Genomic DNA, 17388 nt, shown 5'->3' with positions numbered 1-17388 from the left:
AATATTAAAAAACAAGCTTTACATCTCGAGCATGCTTACAAGGTTTGCATGCACCTGTACAAATACATACTCACGACCGCACACACACACACACTTATGCACCAGAGTGAAGAGGATGTTCATCACCTTTAATTTTCTTTAAGAAAATCTTGTATTACACACAAATACAAATGTAGATTTGTGACTGTGTGTGTGTGAGTGTGTGTTAAGAGACAGGAAAATATTCTTTTTCGTTATAAGAAACTGAAGTGAGGCAGGTTTAAAGGATACGTCTACACAAGGACAGCAGCATTTTAAACAGAAAAACAGAGATGATTAGTGTTTGCTCTGCTTGGAGCTGTGTACCTCATGACAACATGTTTTCTTTAATGACCCAAAAGTGGGACTGTAATACACATATTCTATAGCATCTTACATATGAAGGTCAGTTTTTCACCAATCTTTGTCTTAAATGAGCATCAAAACGATGATTATGTGTTGTTGCTACTGTAACCTGTGACAGAGGGACATCCACAGTGTTCCAGCGGGTTGGCAGCTCTGTTATTGTGTAATTCTCTCAAATTAATGTTGTCGAGTTGCACAGTTATACATATTCACCTTCACACCTGGATGCTGCCCAGAACAACCACAGTCTGATCTGCTGGCCACTGAGCAGTGTGGAGCAGCTGTTAAGGCAGGTTAAAGGTCCTGCTCAAGGGCAGCTCCACAGTGTTAATGCTGCGTTGTCAGTTTCCCACCCAGAATTAGTCTGCCAGTCTGCCAGGGACAGAGACTGAGACTTCACAGCCTTTTACCATGAGTTTAGTTGATATATAATCTAGTGGGTTGTGATTTTCTACATTTACACAAGTAACACTTGGTGGATACTTTATACTGATTACTTTTTGGTAAACATTCAAGGATTTATCTTGCTGAATGTTATTCCTGGCACTGAGTAGAATGCTTTGAAACAGCTTTAATATTTCATGCTCTGAATTAAAATGAAATATATGTGCTGATGAACCACAACATAAAAACCACCGGCCTTAGATTGCATAAGTTCTGCCAATGTTCTGCCAACACAACTTGATCTGCCAACACATAAAGTCCATTTCTGAAGTAGACTTCCGAAGGCGTCCTCTGGTATCCGCCACCAAGATATCAGCAGTTTATCTTTTTAGTGCTGTAAGTTGCGAGGTGAGGCCTCCATGGATTGGACTTTTCCAGCCCATCATACAGATGTGATTGGACTGTGATTTGGGGAATTTGGAGCCCATATTATGTGAAAGAAAATGTGTTTTATCAGACCAAGTCACCTTCTTACCCGGCACTGGACAGCGGTGTGCAGCAGTCAGCATGGGCACTCTGACCGATCTGCAGCTATGCAACCTCACACACAGCAGGGTGTGATGAACTGTGTGTTCTGCCACTTGTTGATCAGCCAGCATTACATTTTTCAACAATTTGCACCACACTAGCTCTTCTGTGAGACTGGACCAGACAGGCTTCGTCCATGACCCCACAGCTTGCCCAATTTTTTCTGCTTCCAACACATCGGCTAGAAGAACTGTCACTTAATGGCTAAGATAGTTAGGTTAGATTGTGTGAAAACACACACACACACACACACCACAAATTTACCAAGTGAAAAAAGTTAAGTAATTGAATTTATTGAAAAGATAAAAAATCATATTCCTGAAACCAGCCAGACTCCGAGGTCTGTCACAGTTGAACACAAATAAAAACAGGATTAACAGTAGGAGATTCTTCAGTTTTTGTTATGATGATATCTTCCCTGCCTGCCCTGATCAATAATCCTTTCAGCTACACCGTGGACTTTAAATTGCAGTCACGGTTGCACCATCGTCAGACCTGGAATTATCACAGAGACATCAACAGCATTCACATGCAGCTGGAAAATCATGGTCTAAATTACTAAAGCGAGGGAAAAGATGAAGATTGAGAGAAAATCACCATTGTCATTATCAGTTTCATCACTTACATTGTCACCGTGACCTTCGTCATTCATCATTTTAATCATAATCATCATCATTTCCACCTCCACAACAGTGTGCGCCATTGTTTCTTTAGCTGTTTCTCTGTTATTCCCGTCTGCCCTCTGACGAAAAGCATCTCTGATGCTCTGGAGTCACATGTGGCCCCCTGCCCTCATCTGTCAGCATTTACACACCAAATGATGTTTGACCAGGATTCAAGGCTTTTCTGTTCCCATACCTAATGCATGTGAACGACTTTTTTGTCTATGCCTGTCTGTGAATGTGTGCAGTTGTGTGAGGGGGATGTTTGTGTAACAGTGTGTGTAATGAGGTGATTTTTATTCGTCCTCCCTGTCCTCTTGCCCTGTCAAGACCACAGATTCAATTTGTGTTTTGAGACAGAAATAGAGAGATAGTGTGTGTGCTCGTGTGTGTGTTTGTATGGCTATCATTGTGAGGAACAGTACGAATTTTTAACCATGGGAGTGAGGACATTTTAGCCAGTCCTCACAATGAGAAGAGTTTAAAGAGCAATTTCGGGGTTAGAGATAAAGAGATAAGGTTTAGGTTGAGGCAGTTATTTGTGATGGTTAGTAGGGCAGTACATGTGATTCAGAGAAATGTGTGTGTGTGTGTGTGTGTGTGTGTGTGTGTGTGTGAGTGTGTGTGTGAGTATAAGCAAGAGAGAGAGAGAATTCCTGCCAAAAGATCCTCATCTTTGAACCTACAATCAGAGATGAATGCTATTTTTGCCAAGCTATGTGTTTACCTGTGTGTGTGTGTGCACGTGTGGGGAAGGAGATGGAGAACTCGCACTAGCTTGTGTACGTGTGTGTGTGTGTGTGTGTGTGATAAAGACAAGAAACGAGATTGGAGAGAAGACGGGGGCATTAGAGAGGACGACGGGTGGCTGGGTGTGGACGGACGAGTGATTTGGGGGAAAGTGGAAATTCAGATAACAGCAGAGCAGATACATCTGACAGAAGAGACAAGTGATGCTCAGTGCGTCTTGTAGGGTCCAGATGAATAAATGATACATACAAACACAAAGCATGTGCCATTTACCACTCACAAACTGATACTTGTTGAAAAGAAAGTCGTGCTCGCGTGTGCACCACCACACATACTCGGAGACTGTTAGCTCTCATGGAATTTGGGCAAGATGTTATTTGCTCTTTTTACTCTAAGTATTTTGCTCTAAGTGCCATATGAGTCAATTTCAGTTTACAAATCACTTACAGGAAGTATAAGTAAAGACTAAGACTGCTTATTTTCTATTTGTTCACTATTTTCAACAATTATTTTTTTATTATTATTTAAAAAAAATCTTATAAGGATTTGTTTGTCACATTTACATTAAGTAAAAAACACACAAAAGCTTCGACGCTGAGTCATTTTAATGGTTTGATGACACAGGCGATGGTCGATTGAGGCTGGTAAAGATACAAAAACAGTTCTCGGACTGGTTATTCAAAGTATTTCCCTGCAGTGGTCAAAATCTCCAGTGTCCTTTTAATGTCTTTTCACAAGAGTTCCATGCAGAGTAACTAGCCTGCAGAACTAAATAGTTTTACACACCGCGCAATAAAACGCACATCAGATCATAAATTATACCTGCTCCTGCATGATCAATCATGGGCCTGTTATGACTCACGGTATGTAATGGTGCGGAATGATACAATGGCTGCAGAGCTGTTAGTGGATGCTGACTATGTAAGATTAAAGACAGAGCAAGTCTTATTTTCTGGCCTGTGGCCATGAGTTTATGCTCCGAGCAGGGTTAATAGAGGTGTGTCATGTTCGTTTCTGGTGGGGTTTGGTTGATCTATGTTTTTTTTTAGCTCATAAATGAACAAAAACACACACAGAAGGAAAAATACTATTAATGGCAAAATGATCCCTTGGGCAATGACAGGGGAATAGAAAAGTTAGTTTTTGGTTCCTTTTAGGTTTTTATTTTAGTTTCATTAGTGGTTCATCTCTTTTTAGTCATTTTGTGTCTTTTAACTAAGCTAAGAATTATGATCATGGGTGGCCTGACATACTTCCTGGGCCCAGAGGCCAGAAGACTCCTGTCTTAGATGGACTCTAGTACTGTTGTCTCCATATTATCCTCCTCACATTCTGCATAGTATATGAAACCCAACACTTTCTGGGTGTATGGGGATGTGAATTCCAAGTTAAAAACAGGTCTAACCCCCCAAAAAAGTGTTTTTCCTGCGAGTACATCTACAAATGCAATGTTTTTTAGGACCCAAAGGAAAATACTGTGAGTATGTTTAGTTTTTCTAGTGTGAACTCCTCCTCCATGGACTTTCTTATGGTCTGTCCCTTATTCTGACAGATGGCACATAATCCAAGATGGAGAGCGGGCATTTTCCTCTAATATAACTCACAAAGTTGGAATGGGTTCACACAGCCTAATTAATACAACTGAAGTCGTCCAATATCTCTTAGGTTGGTTGTAGGCTCCAATAAACATCCAAATTAGACGAGTTGGAGCAGCAAGCAGAGCAGATCCATCTTGGTTTATTGTTAAAGCACAGGAACCGACGCATTTCAGCAGTCTGCCATCATCAGCTCTGCACTCTAATTATCCATGTATCTATCTGAGTGAACAGGTGCTACGTGTGGCATTTATAAACATCAATATATTTTTGTCTAATAAATTACAGTATCTCAGTATAATTACAAACAAGACCATAGTTAAGATGGTAAATATCTATTTTCCTTGTTTGTGTGAATATTTCTCATAAATATTGTTTTTTATATATTATTTTTGTTGTTTTCTTGCCTCTCCCTGTGTTTTTCTCTACACCATTTTGTTGTCCCTTTGGATTTTTCTGCAGAAGATAAAGATGTTTTGGAATTTATTTCCTCTTAACCTTTTCAATTCTTCCAGCATCTACAATAAATCTTTCTATCTGTTCTGCACAAAGTCATTAATTGTCCTGAAAGTCTCTATTTTCTTTCAAAACAAGTAATGAAATGTGTCTTTGTAGTGATTTAACTTCAGCTGATCCTTGAGCTAATTCATTGCCATAATGATGAAGAATATGAAGAATTGAATTATTATTGGCTTCACAATCTGGACATAAAATTTGCCTTTCAGTTAAATAAAATCTAACTTCAGATGCTTTTATTGATTTAAAAAAAAAGTTCATTGGCTCAGTAACAAAAATGAGTCCAAAAATACAGTACACCACCCAATGGGCAACGGCGTTTGATGAAAAATGAGTGAAATCTTCACAACAACAAAAGCTAATTTAAGTCACTTATTTGTAGAAAAGTACAAGTGTGTTGTCAGTGTCACTGAAACAAATATCCCCCTGTCTTTCAAAACTTGCAGCACATATAATCAGTGAAATGCAGCAGAAATAAAAAGGCAAAGCGCAGAATGGTAAAGGAAGCACATGATAAGATGGACACAGTCTCACAAAGACACTTACTGGACTGTAAACCTCAAGCACTTGATAGTCACAGTATACTGTATTAATTTATTTTAACATGAATTACTTAAGTACAGTCTAATTTTTATTTGAAATCACAGTTACTTGCGGCTGTATGTTCAATTTTCCAGCAACTTTTGTGCCTGTTTTCTCAATCAGGACTCAGGCTCAGGTATTGTCCCCTCATTTGAAACTTTACTAACTTTGTTATTTTGTTTTATGACTTTGCTCTTTTGTTCAGGTTCAGCAGACAAAAATGATTTGCTAGAATGGATTTGTTTCCACCTTTTCACCTGTTTTGTGCTGCGAACAGTCCTGCAGACATCCCACAAAATCCAAGGAGCACTTCAGGTCACGTTGTGAATACATTAGTAATGTCTGAAAAGTATGGTGGTTATGATGTGTTCATTTTAAAATAGAAAGCTTGGCAAAAGCAGCAGTAAATACATGTGAAGAAAACTGTCCCAAGAAGAACCCATCACTATCCGTGCGCTTCCTTTGTCTCAGCAGCGTGGCAGTGACAGGTGGAAAAAGAGAACGACAGAGCAAAAGACAGACTGACTGAATTTGATGCTGAGCCAACTGACAAAGAAAGAAGAAGATCAAAATCAGTCACAAAATATCTGGTAGTTTTAACAGGCCTACGCATCCGCAGCACATATGCGTAGATGCCTCCGAGATGTGACAGACGATTGCCTTGCGACACCATACACCAGGAAAACAAACTGAAAACAAACAAAACGAATCACAAAGTACGAGCAGGTGCATTTGGTATGCAGAGGAACTACCAGGAACAAGAGAGAGGGACAGAGCATAACAGATGGAGGTGCATGTGTGAGTGTGTCTGAATGTGTGGGGTGGGGTCAGATTGAATAACCTGAATCAAAAGTGCTACTGAGGAAGGAAGAAAAAAACAATGAACTAATAATATAAACTCTGTTATAAACAGAGCTGCAGCTATTTTGAGCTGAGGGTTTACCTTTCGTTCACAGCCACACACACATGTCATCCACGAAACACACGCTTTAAACTGTTACGGTTTATTTTTGTATAAAAATTAATTCGATTTCAAAGTGCATACATGCTCTGGGGCAACAAAGATTAGCCTCAAATAGCAGATTATCTGTTGGAAATTAGCATCTTTGCCTGTATGTGTTTACAAAAAAAAGTCTATTTGCGTGTATTGTCCTAAAGCACCTAATTTAAATTCTTCAAATGTAAAATTTGCAAGGTGAGACTCACACTTACATAAACAGACAGATGTCTCTTGGGATTATGCAAAGTGGTCGAAACCTTGCTGTAAATCTGCAGCCTAGTCAGATCTTTTCTACCCAGCACCTAAAACCGTATTAAAGCTCCCACAGTACATTATTTTGGTGAGGAAAAGTGACTAATAGAATAATCCCTCGTTGTCGATTTAGAACCTGTCTCTGAGCTCGTCACAAATCGAAAACAATGCTTGACTGAGGCAGAAGAACCCAAAACATGAGCTGTGAAGATGTTTTTGTGGTACGGGAGGTAGAGCTTATTTCCAGCATCAACTAAGTCCCACGATGGCAGTCATAAATGTGCGGCACTTCATTTGAAATAGATTTGTAAAAGTGCCCAACCATATTTCACGACATGAATATTTATCTGGGAAAGCTCCACTCATTAGTCAGTAAGTAACTTCTGTGATGCAGGCAAATACTCCAGATTTTATAAGGCTTTTCAGTATGCTGCCCATTTGAACAACTGTGTTCACATCTTGTTTAATGATTCCGTGCTCAAGAGAGCAACAAGTGTGAATACAGAAGGAGACGTTCCTGTTCAAGCCAAACTTTGAAGGAATTTTTGAAGGAAATAGTGAGTAACTATCAACATAACATTATACAGAATTAAGCATTAAAGTAACCTGAAACTTTTACCAGGTAGAATGTATGCTAACAAGGTGATAATGTCAAGTCATGGCTTCTTTCGGAGCTTGTTTGCGCTGCTGCTGACTGGCTAAAAGCAAAACCATTAAACCCTCTAAACAGACTGATGTGTTAAACATCTGCACTTTTCCTTACCCAAATATCATCAGCAAAATATACTTATTAAGAAGTAAAATTACTCATTATGCTCCACAATGGTTACTATTAGCGGTTACATGCAAAATACACTGCCCGTCCAGAAAACAGTCACCACCTTAATTTAAGCAAACAGGTAAGAGCCTCCCATTGGATAATTAGTGCATGGATGATTATTTTCCAGCTGGAAACAACTTATTTAACCCTAAGTGATGCAGTGAGTAGCTTCTCATTTCTTAAACAACCCTGTTGGAAAACACAACCTGTGGTCGGGCAAAATATGTTAAAAGAACTGTTCAACACATTATTAAAAACTATCAACTTTGAGGAAGAGAAGTGGTTGGAAAAAAATCTTGAATTATCGTGATCAGTCAATTGCAGTGATGAGCACATCAGGGTAAGAGGAAAGGGGGTGTGAAGTGATGCACCCTTCATGTTCAGTGCCTGCTGTCCAAGCCTGTGGAGGCAGTGCTATGATCTGGGGTTGCTGCAGTTGGTGAGATCTAGGTTTAGCAACGTTATGCGCCCAAAGAATGAGGTCAGCTGACTACCTGAATATACTGAATGACCAGGTTATTCCATCAATGGATTTTTTTCACTGGCATATTCCAAAAATGATTCATCGGCCTTAAAACGATGCGATGAATGCGTGTCATAATCAAAGCTAAAGGCAGTTCAACGAAATATTAAAGTGTATGACTTTTTGTGTCGACGGGCCGTGTGTTATGGTAAATATTGCTGTAGGCAGCATGTGGTGGACCAGAATGAAGCTAAACTTAACTCACTGACGTTTTATTTTACTTACAACCGTCCTATAACGCACTTTCACACAATACAACTTTCTATTGAATAGAACCCCCGTTTTTACAGAGACAGCGATGGTTTGTGTTTTGTTGTAGTTCCTGACGTGAAGTGAAAAAACTAGCATTTAAAGTTTAAAGGTTTAACTCCCTGGAACATTGAAATTTAATCACAGAAACTACAGTATACTACAGTAACTAATGTGCTACATACAGTATAAAATAAATGAATGTATATCTATATATATGTACATTTACAGAAATAGTGCAGTTTACAGTATGTTGATTATTTGGTTGATGGGTGGAGCTTCTGGTGTTTTTTAGGACCCCAATAGCTTCATTATAGTGAGGTTACAGTGTATATTGTGGTGTAATACAGTATGTATGTAGTTAAAGTACAAAAAGTACCATATTTCAGTCTGATGTGGCGTGTAGTACAAGTATAAAGTTGAAGAACACTTACAGTATATTCACCTCAAGTAAAAGTACCTCAGATATACCTAGTTACATTGCACTACTGTATTGAATTAGAGAATAATGCGTTTATAGCAGCTACAGGATCAAATAAATCTAAAAGTCACGTGCTGCTGTAGAAACAGGCTGGACCACTGGTACATGACTTTAAATGTGTGTGTGTGAGAGATAGAAAGTTCAGGGAGGACTGAGAAAGATAAATTTATAATACTCAGCAGGGAAACACTTTGTAAAAGTCTGTATTGCAGTGTATCAAATGTTTTCTATATGATGTGAAGATAAAAGCAGCATTTCCAATTTATATGGATTTTCCTGCTATTCTAGAAGAGTCTCAAGCTTCAAGTGCATCAGAGATGAATTATGAGAAATATCAACAAAATATATACAGAAAAAGACTGAAGTCTGACTTTATTTTAAGAACTAATATGTCAAACACATCAGTTCTTATCTTTAAGTAAATATTTCCTTGGATCTAAACATTAAAAATATTGATAAAAAAAACATTATAAATCATTAAAACCAGATATAAGTTGATGACGAGCATTTCAAATAAGAAATGTGAATATAGTTATATCTTTTTTCTTTATTTTGATCCATTTTCACAGTTGTTTTTAGGAGTTTTGGCACTAAACAACTTGATTTTATGGCTCTACATTAGTTCGTAGCGGGCTTTACAGTGCATCTGACTGGTGTTGAATGACCCTTCTAATATGCGCCAAGTATTCAATGATAGAAACATAATACAGAGAATATGAGGAGGTTGGCGTAACAAAGGAGAATGTGGTGGTGAAATATGATGGTAGTCAAACAGATTAATAGCAGTTTGTTTGTGCCTGACTGGAAAAGTAGCCGTGGAAATGAAGCTCTGATGCAGCACCTCCAGAGATGTCAGTCAAACTGTGTGGTGCTGGTTGAGTAAGCAATTCTCCAGAGTATTTGCACAAGGAGGGCTGGAAAGAAATGATATCTTAGTTATTCTGAACGCTCTGTAGGTTTCCTTATAGCATCATGTTTGGTAAATTCTTTAAAGTGACTATTCACGTACAGTATTACTTAACAACTCCAAGGTCATTATGCAGTTTTACGGCTCCTAGACCCCAGAACATCAATAAACCCATGACTGGTTCATCTACTACTGTAACAGTCTTCACTCTTCCAGTTCCAGGTTTTCTACAGGATTTTGAAATCTGGCTGCAAGGATTTTCTCACATTCAGGCTCTAGAGTATTAGTAAGGTTGACTACTGATTTTGGGCAATAACACCTGACTCATGGTAAACAAAGGTGCTGGATGTGGTCGAGGTCATGGCCCTCTTACAGGCTACATAAGTTGGTCCACACCAAACTGAGAAACCCTTTTTCTGGACTGTCTCCATACTTGCAGGGTTTAGACTTATTATTCCTCCCAATAGGTCTTCATATGTAAACAGGAAAATATTTAGTATACAATTCAAACTGATCCATACATTAACCACAGCTGGTCGTTAAGAGAAAATCATCATCATGGTTAAAATAGAACCAGAAAATCAAGGACTTGAATTTGTCTCTAGTCATGTGGTTGCTAGACCCAAATATCCACCTCCTCCCTTAGGCTGCTTTCAGACCGTGAAAAGCACTGGCCAATAATGCAGCCTCTTCATTAATTTAATGAGACTACAGTGTTACAGCAGGGGAATTTAATGCAGAAAGTTTCAGAAGAAAAAATATACACAAGGTCCTTCAAACCTGCAAACTGATCTATTTCACATACAGTACAACCATTTGTTCATCAACCTTGTGCAGCCACACATTACAGCGTCCGTGCAACAAAGTAAATATTATTTGCACATTCATTTTTTACTAGTTTACTAGTAGTTCAGTAAAGAAAGGATCTGATTTTAATCAGCTTTATTTTAATGTATTAGTTGATGACAGGGAGGCACCGTGATGTAGCGGTCAGCCCCATCACTTCACAGCAAGTTGGGCCCATGTTCAATATCCATGATATAACTGGTGACTCTAAATTGCCCATAGGTGTAAATAGTTGTCTGTCTCTATATGTCAGCCCTGTGACTGACTGGTGACCTGTCCACGATGCAGCCTGCCTCTTGCCCAGTGACAGCTAGGCTCCAGCACTCCCACAACCCTTGATACACAGTTAGAGTTAGGATAATGGCTGAATGACCGATACTGTAGATACCAATCCTTTCCCCACCGTTTACTGTTCCTCGCAGTTCTCTAAATGACAGAGAAAATGTTTGCTTTTGTTATAACCTTACAGAGCAGTAAATACTGTTTTACAGTATTATTTTAAAAGCTGTTTAGGTTAATAATAAGCTTGCAAACCCATATGCTCACAGCAAGTCCAGCCCTGTTATTTCACCTAGGAGGTTTTGTAGCACCAGACTCCCTGCAAAAGGCTGTACAAGAGGCTGTTTGGCACAAAAACATACTGTAAGTGAAATTAGACTTAGCAGTTTGAACAAATGACTGACTAGAAAAAGTAACACTTCCACAATAGCTCACAAAAATCAAGTCGTTATTTTAAAAACATAGCACCATCTGTTGTGAAAACAGATGACAAGAATACTTTTTCCTACTCTCATTCAAAATCTCTGCTTCCTGTGCCACTCCTCTGTCTGTTGCTTTCCTTTCTTCACTCTTCCTCCCAGCATGTGTTTGTGCATGTGAGCTTTTGTATGTATACAGGATACAAAAACACATTTATCACATTGAGATGACTTTAGCTTACTGCCTCCCTCTTATCTTGCAGCGTGAGTATGTTTCTATGTGTACTCATATCGGGAGGCTGTGCGTGAGTTGGCCCGTGCAAAGGCATTTTGTTTACACAAAATCATGTTTTATGTATGGACACAGGGAAGCGTTGTAGCTGTAATGCGTGTCGTTTCAAATCATCAAGCTATGCATTAAAAGTACCTTTGCGCACGTCTCTACATTATGTGTGGGTGCTGGTGTGAATGTCAAGTTTTTATTGGCCAGTTCATCTCAGCAGTGTCCTTAGGTCAACAGATTTATGAGGTTTAGACACAAGGTTTACACAGTGTCATGGGATTTGTTACACATACCGACACACGTGCCCAGAGCTTCTCCATGTAGGGTCATTCCAAGTCCAGCCCTTTGAGTCACAAATGCAATGAAATGACCTTGGCGAGCTTTGTGTAGATGTGTATGGAGCCAGATGAAGCTGCAGCATGATGAGCTGTTGACCTCGGCTCCCGCTTGGCTGGTAGCTTCTTTGTGTCTCATGTCGCAGAGCAGCTTTTCCCACACACATTCACAATGCAGGTTTACTTGTCTGCATACACTGAAAATAATGAGGCTGCTGGTTCCCATGATGCCTGATTGAAGAACCTCTCCCGTCATGGCCACTGAAGGAGCGGACACCCTCTCGTTACAGCTCAAGCAGGCATGCACACACTGATGTACACACACAGTCAGACTATACCTAATGCTGATTTAGCACCACGTACATCTGTCTGTAATGATTAACCTCTCCATCAGTCATTGGTTTCTCCATTATCCAGACACACATTTAGTAAGTAGTCACACGCTGAGCACACACACCAACACATTCATACAAACATGAAATAAAAACGATACCTTTTTATCCTCCATGTTTTTTTAATGATTAATGTCAAATTATTAAACCTTTTAAAGGCCCCTATTAATTTGCTTCTTATTATAATCAGTGGGCTCTTACTAAACAGAACACGATGTTACCAAAGTTACAATAATTTTGGTTATTTTACAGGAGAAATCTTTCTATTTTTTGGCTTTTATTCATACTGCTTTCAAGCGTTGCTGCCTCTGCCACCCAGCAACATTTGTGCTCTGTAATTTCAATGGGTGGCAGCAGGTGCAGCTCCACCACCAAGGCTACCGGCTACATCCAATCTTTCTAAAAACCCGATCCATGAGTTACAAGTTGCTGCTGTTTTATTCTCCCAGTGTAGCTCAGGAGAGTGGATTCTAGCTAAAATACAACACTGCTGGCAAGAGGATAAAATATATATAGCAAGTTTAGCTAATTAAAAAGCTAATACAAATCTTCACTGTTGAATGGGAGTTCAGACTTTCACCATTTTAACTGTCTACTTGATTAGGAACATTACATTATACAGTAATATAATGCAATCCAATAAAACAACTTTGTGACATAGTCAACCTTTATAAACTTGTAATGGCCGGTCTTTATCAAAACCTTCTGAGAGGTGTTAATTAAACTGTCACTGAGGATGTAATTAGTGGTGGTGGGCTGCTGGACTCTAATAGTTTTTTTCCCTTTATGGTTATACATTAGGTTGTACAACCTCAGAAACCTTTCAATATACTGTAATGTTTACTTACATGTCATTGCTAACACAAAATAATAATGTATAACTCAAGGTCCACTTGAGTTGTGATATCACAAGTCTTCAAATGGGAAGAGAATAAAAAGTCACACCACAACCACTGTCCTGATGAAGCAGATTAGGTTAAATTTGTGGTTTTTCCTAACTTAATTCAATCCCATTTAATCTCATTTTATAGGTAATTCTATAAGTGTAAAATATGTTTTTATATAAGTTAAGTTATACAAGTTATTTAATAAATCTATCCTTCCTCATTCGTCCAGTCTGCACTCACTTCCTCTCGTTTATAGTCAGGCAGGTGCAGGTTTGATTAAGCTCCACAAGGTCCTTTGGCTTTTTCTTAACAGTATGTGTGTGCATATATATGTGTGTGTGTGTGTCTGTGTGTGAGAGAGAGAGAGAGAGAGTACATGTTTTTCTTTCTGGTTGTGTGGATATATCTTTGTTCAAATCGGTTGTTGAGGGCAGAAGACTTGGTTACAAGGTTCAGCTTGGTATTTGGTTATTTAAGGGTGAGGGTAATGGTTGGTCCTTGTGAAGGTGAATGTAAGTGAAATGCATTATGTCGTCTGTATTATGTGTGTAAGTGTGTAGTGTAGTAAAGGCTGAGGAACATCTACTGTTAGATTTCTTTAGAAAGATGAGACACTTCATACACAAGATAACGCTGAATTTAAACAAGCTATCATACATGATGAAGAATGCTACTACAGTTCTGTTGATCTGAGAGTTTAGAAATGTTTGATTACAATGTCAGCGAAGCCCGGAGCAAGATTTTTTCTGTAAAACTTCAGATATTTTATCAGCTTTATTGACAAAGTAGTGCAGCGAAGGAGAGGAACTCCAGATTAAATGATGCACTGAGGATATGTCCTGTTTTAACAAATCGTTGCTGTAAGAAGTCTACATGCTTCCAGTGTCTTCTGCCCACAGACTCTGTGCAGACAGGTTGCTTTAGCATCTGAGCTAAGCAGATAGTTGTGAGGTTTTAATAATTTATATTCACTAGTGTGGCCTTTTTTCTTCTTAAGTATTTCATAAAAGTTTCTCATCAAGGGTTCAAGCAAAGCACAGTTTCACTTAGGGAGATGATTTAGAACTCCGTCAAGTAAAAGCTAAACACTACTGATAGTGTTTGACAAGTATTGTCCAGCTGTGTGCGGTGATATTATGTTACATGATTGCCTTGCATTAAGCGTTCCAAACAGTCAGTGAGTAAAATTGCCAAGTGCAATCTTGGACAAAGCACTAAAAACTACAGATGAGTTTTAATGGCAGTGCAGCCAGTACAGCTGCTGTAATTCTATTCAGTGGCCGGGTCCCAGCTCCGGGGCAAAACTGTAGGAGGTGCATTATGACAGAAATGTGGGCCAAAATGTTAAGACACAACATTAAAGCCAAAATACAAAGCAGAGACTGCAGTGCTTTTTTTGTTAAAACAAAGAGGCTTAATTCAATGCTTATTCTCTTTGCTTTCAAGAACTAAATTAAATAAAAAGGTGGAAGCACAGAGAGTTATCACATATAATTGTTTAAACAGCACAACCACAACCAGTCACATGAAAGTCATCTAGCTTATAAACAAATGTACAGTACAACTTGAATATGATACCTTAAAAAATAAAAAGTCTACTTATTTTAAAATTATCCTGACCAATAGATGAAGTCACTGACAGAGTGCAGTGGGCGAGAGGTATTGTAGACCTGGATTAGGGTGCTCAGATAGGAAAGTGGTGTTGAGATGACCACTCTGTCGGCAAGTGTCAGAGCTATAAACCTGATGCAGGCAGCCATCGAGTTATGAACAGTGGTAGGATGTGTGTCCTCTTTGGCTGATGTGTTGCTGCATTTTGGATCATCTAGAGAGCTATAATTGTGCATGTTGGTAGCCCTGTTAGAAGGGCATTGCAGTAATCAAGTGCCAACACAGGCAGTTGGGTAGCATATTTAGTGGGGTCAGAGAGATAGACAGAAAGGCGCAATGATACAGTCACCTGGTAGTAAGGACAGGAAGAACCATGTGTCTTCAACAAAGCAATGATAGGAAAAGACGTGTGAGTGAATGATGGAGCCTGGGGACATAGTATAGATGGAGAAGAGAAGAGGACTGAGAACAGAGCCTTGTGGCACACCTATGGAGAGGCAGGGAGAATTGGATACTTTCCTCTGCCAAGATATCCTGAGGGTTTGCCCAGATCGGTTGAACCTCAGCCAGCCAAGAGCTGTATCAGAGATGCCAAATTCAGCTGGTGTCTACTATTCTAGTAGCACAAAATCTAGTGGTGGATATGATTATTCACAGTATACTGTGGTGTGTGTTTGTCAGACATCATGACAGAGACTGAAAAAATGTTTGTACAACATGGTGTTCCATTATTTCAATCATTTATCTAAATTGTCGTTCCCACCATCACAGCAGAGGTTGTCTCTGCCTCTGTAACCACGGCAGTAACCTGCAGAGCAGGTGAGCAGCACTTTCATTTCGATCGACCTCCCAAATTTCGCTGGTGTCTGTAACACAGGGACACACATGCAGAAACACAAAAACTAAATGGCACATACTGACAGGCATGCAGACGCTCAGAAATGTACTCATGGCACTGATACAAGCTGCATGAATACTTTTAACCATAATGTGTTTATCAGGAAGTGACAGTGAAAAACTGATTTTGGTTGTGTGTGTGTGTGTGTGTGTGTGTGTGTGTGTGCTCAGAAGACACACTGATGTTGCTTTTATAACATTTTACAGTTGGCTGCATGTATCAAGACAGGAAGGAAATGAACAGCTTGAGGTGTCTGAGTGATGCTTCTTCAGCTGCTACTAGCTGTGCGTGTGTATGTATGTGTGTTTGTCTAAGAGAGGGAGACAGAAATAAAGAGAGAGAGAGAGAGAGAGAGAGAGAGAGATGCATTCCTCTAAGAGTTATGGTATGTAGCCACAGTCATTTGTCTGGTGAAGTTCTAAAGCCAAACTTTGCAAAAGTTTTCAGACAGGCCATAACACGGTCCACCTACCAGAGCACATAAGCTTTGCTTTCTATTACTAGGAAATCTCTCTTTTCTGCTCTCACTCACTCTCTCGGTGCAGAGGTCCCATATTTTACAGCATTCTCTGAAAACAACAGATAAATACAGTAGAGCTGCTCGATTGAGGGGGAAAAAAATCTGTTCACTTTTGAGTAAACTCTGGGGACTATTTTCTACAACACATCTGTCTGAGTATTATCCGTCTAAACAGATGTGCTGTTAGAGGGATAATTGACATAAAATCAGTCTTCTGAGTATTCAATTCTCACTGCTTTTGTGCTTGAAAGGTGGAAATGTTTGTAGCTTGCTCTTTCGTGGAGGGTGGCAGCTTGGATTCGCAGCATTTAGTACCTGATTAGACCAGAATCTAGCACAGTAAAGTTCATTTGTGTTTTTCAAATAGTTGGTGCAACAATGCAACAATCACCAGGTTTCCATCCAGAATAGTGCAGATTTTAAAAACATTTCCAGAAAACCTGCAAAAGATAATGCAAGTTGACATGTTTCCATCGAATATAATTCTTCAAGTAGACTCAACAACTAGTTCCCACCATTAAACCACTGAATTAGAAGACACCAAAGTGAGATACAGTATTAAAAGAAGAACATAGAAGGTTAAATATGTTATATAATCATGAAATAAACACAGATGTTCTATGTACCTTATGCACATCATGATGAATCCACCAACACTTTGTTGCATTTAGTTTTTATTGATACACCAAGTTTTCTAACTCAGTCAAGAGCACAGAATATTTGTCTCCACAGCTAATACAATAACTTTTGTCATTTAAGTCTCTCTTGGCTCTGCATTCTCACAAATATCAGCCCTCCACAGATTGTAGCGATTTGACTGAATTGAACTGCATAAATACTGCACAAATATTGCTCTGTACTATTATAAATGCTGTTTGGTCCTTATCTATGCTACCACAGACTCAGCTGTATGAAATACATAAATGTAAACTTTTCAAAGCGCTCTTGCATAATAAGGTACTTTTCTACTGTTGATCTGTGTTGTGCAGTATGCTCCAGCACTCATACAGTAGTTTCTCCACAATGTAGATCTTTACACTACTTTATGCAGCACTTTGGCATCTTTGTACTGAAGCTTAGAAGCTCAGAAGCTCCACCAGAGATATTGTATTTGACCATGTATTGGAAAAACAATAAGCGAACATAGAGTGAGAAATGGATTTTAGTGCAGGAGTAGTTTGAAAAGTTGAAAAGTTTCTGTGAATATTTTTAAGCCACGACTCTG

General features: G+C 39.1%; 1 protein-coding gene across 1 annotated transcript in view; it reads left to right on the top strand.

Annotated features, from left to right (window-relative positions):
* The window catches only part of elfn1b (extracellular leucine-rich repeat and fibronectin type III domain containing 1b), a 94044-nt gene that overhangs the window by 62810 nt on the left and 13846 nt on the right, over nt 1-17388 (top strand). The window lies entirely within an intron of this gene.

Source organism: Anabas testudineus, chromosome 1, assembly GCF_900324465.2.
Source record: "Anabas testudineus chromosome 1, fAnaTes1.2, whole genome shotgun sequence".
Taxonomy (NCBI): domain Eukaryota; kingdom Metazoa; phylum Chordata; class Actinopteri; order Anabantiformes; family Anabantidae; genus Anabas; species Anabas testudineus.
The sequence above is the reverse complement of the archived record's forward strand: the minus strand, read 5'-3'. Positions and strand labels throughout refer to the sequence as shown.